The following is a 5,000-nucleotide window of genomic DNA, read 5'->3' as shown; positions in this document are numbered from 1 at the left end:
TTTCCCGTTTGTTTTAGAGTTTTGCCGTTTCTTTTTTCTGCAATCAATTCCTCTCGCTTAATATCACTACATTCCAGTCTTTTAATTTTCCTTTTCACTCTTTCGTTTCATCTTCTCGTTCGTGTGTCCCTCTCCTCTCCCTTTCATTCGATTCACTGCCTTTCTCCTCTATTTCATGTCTCTTGTCTCGCATGCTCCGTCCTGCAATTCGTATCATCCCCTGCGTCTCTCTCTCCAACGTATTTACTGACTTTTCTCAACTATCTCTTGCAATTCTTCCTACACAAACTTTTTTATATCTTTCTCCTCCTCCTCTTCCTCCTCCTCCTAATCCTCCTCCTCCTCTTAATCCTCCTCCTCCTCCTCCTCCTTCGCCTACGCCTACTACTCTTCGTCGTCATATTTTCCATGTTTATTATTTTCATATCAACATAAATTTTTCGTTGTCATGTGATAATGATGCAAGTTTGGAAGTGTATGAGGCAAGGAGGAGGAAGAAGGGCAGATGAAGGGGAGGAGGAGGAGGAGGAGGAGGAGGAGGAGGAAAAGAAAAAGGAGCAGAAAATTTATAAGGAGTAGGAGGTGGAGAAAGAGTGAATTTCGTGTAAATGTCGATGTGTAAATGACAAATAAAAGGATACAAAGAAAACGAGAAAACCGGAGGTGAAGTAAGAGCATTGAGATGAGCAGGAGATGGAGAAAGAGATGGAGGCTGTGGAGGAAAAGGAGAAGGTGGAGGAGACGAGAAGAGGATGAGAAGAAGGAACTGGAGTAGGAAGAGAAGAAGTAAACATTTAAACATGAAAGAAGCAACAGAAAGCATATTGGACAGTGTCGTCGGCTGCCTGTTGTGTTTGTGTGTTTTTTAGCAGTTGCAGATATCAGTTTCTTTTTGTTATTTACGCAAGTGGAACCTTTTTTCTGAGTTGTATTTGTTCAATTATATCTCACTTACTTTCGCTATATTGCAGTCTAATAATTCACTACGTCTGTTTTTACCATTCTTTATCTTTCCTACACACTTACTCTTTTTATTTATCTATCTGTCTCTCTTACTCTGTTTATTTTATAGATTTGCTGCTGTTGTTTTTTCCTCCAATCAATTTTTCTCGCTTGATGGCAGAAAGCGTACCTCTGCCCTATAATAGTCCTAGTTTTTTGTTTTGTTAATCCGGTAGCTGCGGGGATCATGGTTCTTAATTAAAGGCCCCTCTAAGCGAATTAATAAGCAGAAAATATCATCACCACACGGAAACCATTTCATAATATATATCAATGCATTTTGTGATCAGTTTATGCATCATCTATTTTTGGGGACTTTATCTTGACAAAAAATTTGGCCCGTCGCTGCTACCAGGGTTATTGGGTTTCAAGTCCGGCTTCTCTCCTGTAGTATATTACACTATGTTCGGTAATGGCTGACACACCGTCTTTTACAATTATGCATAAATGGTAATGGGTTTGACGTCCAGTTTCTCTAATTTATACAAACTCTAAAGTCGGTAATGTCTGCCACGTCCGGTCTCTTCCACAACATAAACAACTAGATTCGGTAACAACATGGCTATCCTTCCAGTTACTTCACTTTAACATCTCTCGTAAATGATGCAGCAGACTCACTGTACCATAAAACCGTAAGTTCAGTAATGGTTCTCACGTCCTGCTTCTCTTCTATAGTCTAACATAGGCACTAAATTTCTTAAAGGCTATCGTACATTCGGTTTCTCTACTGCAAAATAAGCACTAAATCGTCACCTTTAAGTATTATGCAGCGCGCGTTCATGTACAGGACAGAAAAGTTACTCAGGTTCTGAACTATTCATGATACTGCATCGGCTCGTGTGCTGAATGTGTTGTCAGAGTTCTTCCAACCACCTCACCTCAACAGTGTGATACAACCTTACTCCACAGTCCGACATTACAGTGCCTTTATAACCAACCAAACCAAACTACATAATTATATACAAACCATAACGGTCAGGTTTTCCACGGCAGGCATCAGATTTTAAATGATTTCTTGCATAGTTGGCTCCAAAGCTTTTACCTTCTACTTGAACGCCAAACAACATACAAAACATTTCAGTGTCTTGTGTTTGGCTTAAGAGATTGCCTGTATCGTTTTTCTCATATTTATTATCTCCTTTATGAGCGCCTTTACACTATACAGGAAATTTTCTTTAGTGTTTTTGTGTTTACTTTAAGAGAGATTTCATGTAACAGTGTTCTCATATTTCTTACCTCCTCCTATGAGCGCCAAACACTATACAAGACATTTTTCGTAGTGTTTTGTGTTTACTTAAGAGATTTGCATGTACAGTGTTCTCATATTTCCTACTTCCTCTATGAGCGCCAAACACTATAAGACAATTTTCGTAGTGTTTTGTGCTTTCATTTAAGAGATTTCATGTATAGTGTTCTCACATTTCCCAATTTTATGAGCGCCAAATTATACAGGAAATTTCGTAGTGTTTTGTGTTTACTAAGAGATTTCATGTACAGTGTTCTCATATTTCCACTTCCTTATGAGCACCAAACACTATACAGGAAATTTTCGTGTTTGTGTTTACTTAAGAGATTTCATGCAGCGTTCTCATATTTCCTCCTACCTCCTTTATGAGCCAAACACTATACAAGACATTTTCAGTGTTTTTAGGTTTATTTAAGAGATTTCATGTTCAGTGTTCTCATATTGTTTAGTTCTCACAGTAAACAGTACGCAACTGATGTTCATAGGTCCATATTTTGGAAACGTATTGACTCTGAGCCCCATTGCGACTATTTTCAGGACTATAGAAGATTAACTGCTTTTCATGAATGGGTTTTCCGTTCATAATTCAGTGTTCTCATATTCTTAGTTCCTTACGCCAAACACTACGCAACTGATGTTCATAGGTCCATATTTTTAAACGCTGACTCTGAGCTCCCCATTGCGACTATTTTTCAGGACCACAGAGAAGATTAACTGGTTTCTGATGGATGAGTTTTCCAGGGATGTAGATGAGGTAAAACTATCACTAGAATCGTCATTAAAACAGTCCATGAAAAGCCCAGCAACATTACGAGAGGCTTTGAACAGGCAAACTGAGGAGCCGATGTATAAAAAAATACGGGCGACAGTGTTTTTGTGTTTACCTAAGAAATTTCTGTATAGTTTCACCTAATATCGCTCCATAAGTAGAACGCCAAACACCAGGCTACTAAATGTCTACAGATGTTTAGTGTCACTGGTCGCTTAGGAACCCGTTGTGTCAAACCGTGGAACTCGCCCTTCACAGTATGGCTGGTCAAGGTCTGTATGTACTTCTGCCCTGCACGCAAGGCTTTTGTTTTCTGTGCGTGTCTGTGTAGCTGACAACCGCCTGTTCACCATCCTCCTGAGACGCGCTGAGCCACCTCCTCCATTAGTGGTGCTTCGTCACGGAACAAACATGAACGAGGGGAAAGAGGAGAAGGAGGAGAAGGAGTATGAGAAGAATGAGGGTTGTGTGGGAAGGATGGGAAAGAAGAGGAGGAGGAGCAGAGGAAGGAAGAGAGGAAGTAGGCAGAAGGATAAGGTTGTGTGGAAAAGATTAAGAGAGAGGAAGAGAGGAGGAGCAGAGGGACGAAGATAGAAGAGCATGAGATGAGGGTTGTGTGGAAGTGATTGGAAAAGAGGAAGAGGAGGAGGAGCACAGGGAGGAAGAGGAGGAAGAGTATGAGAAGGATGAGGGTTAGTGGAAGTGATTGGGAAAGAGGAAGAGGAGGAGGAGCAGAGGAAGTTGAAGAGGAGGAAGAGCATGAAAAGGATGAGGGCTGGGGGAAGCAAGAGGAAAGAGGGAAAAGGAGAGAGAGAAAAGGAGGATGGAAAAGTATATAAAGGACGAAAATTTTCAGATGTGTGAATGAAAGAGGAAGAGGAGAAAAAGGAGAAGAGAAGGAGAAGGAGAGAGGAGGAGAAGAGAAGAGGAGCAGGCATTCCTGCAAACTTATGTTTGAGTGGCAAGACTAATTGGTCATTTACCCTCCTTCCCCCCCCCCCCCTCTCTCTCTCTCTCTCTCTCTCGCTCTCTCTCTCTCTCTCTCCTACTCTCTCTCTCTCTCTCTCTCTCTCTCTCTCTCTCTCTCTCTCTCTCTCTCTCTCTCTCTCTCTCTCTCTCTCTCTCTCTCTCTCTCTCTCTCTCTCTCTCTCTCTCTCTCTCTCTCTCTCTCTCTCTCTCTCTCTCTCTCTCTCTCTCTCTCTCTCTCTCTCTCTCTCTCCGTAGTAATAGGTAAGAATGACCAAACTGCACTAAGCTTGCCTCGCCGTGACGTCGAAGCCGCCATCTTGAAACCCTCATAGACCTCTTACAGACTGATAGAGTAATCTACGTAATAATGATAAAAATAATAACAATGAATGTAATAATGATGATGATGATGATGATGGTTATGGTCAGTTCTTTTTCTTCACTTATTTTCTTTTGTTTATTTTTTGTTTTGTAGTTTTTCTTTTCTTCCTCAACCATTTTTTTTGCTCTTTCGATTTTATATTTTTTACTTTTATTATTACTTTTTTTTTTTTTTTATACAAAGTTGCTAATTCACGAAAAAAACTGCATCCCACACTTGACACATTAAAAAAGCTCTTCAATCTCTCTCTCTCTCTCTCTCTCTCTCTCTCTCTCTCTCTCTCTCTCTCTCTCTCTCTCTCTCTCTCTCTCACTCTCTCTCTCTCTCTCTCTCTCTCTCTCTCTCTCTCTCTCTCTCTCTCCTCTCTCTCTCTCTCTCTCTCTCTCTCTCTCTCTCTCTCTCTCTCCTCTCTCTCTCTCTCTCTCTCTCTCTCTCTCTCTCTCTCTCTCTCTCTCTCTCTCTCTCTCTCTAATGTAAACATTAATACGGCACGTCGGACATAACAGGAATTTTTTTTCACTTAATATGTATTCATTATTATTCATCGTTTCTCTCTCTCTCTCTCTCTCTCTCTCTCTCTCTCTCTCTCCTCTCTCTCTCTCTCTCTCTCTTTCTCTCTCTCTCTCTCTCTC

At 40.9% G+C, this 5,000-nt stretch overlaps 1 protein-coding gene across 1 annotated transcript in view; it reads left to right on the top strand.

The window, feature by feature from the left end:
- The window catches only part of LOC126997850 (uncharacterized), an 86,312-nt gene that overhangs the window by 32,046 nt on the left and 49,266 nt on the right, over positions 1-5,000 (top strand). The gene's annotated exons all lie outside the window — the stretch shown is intronic.

This window comes from Eriocheir sinensis, chromosome 13, assembly GCF_024679095.1.
Source record: "Eriocheir sinensis breed Jianghai 21 chromosome 13, ASM2467909v1, whole genome shotgun sequence".
NCBI lineage: Eukaryota > Metazoa > Arthropoda > Malacostraca > Decapoda > Varunidae > Eriocheir > Eriocheir sinensis.
The sequence above is the reverse complement of the archived record's forward strand: the minus strand, read 5'-3'. Positions and strand labels throughout refer to the sequence as shown.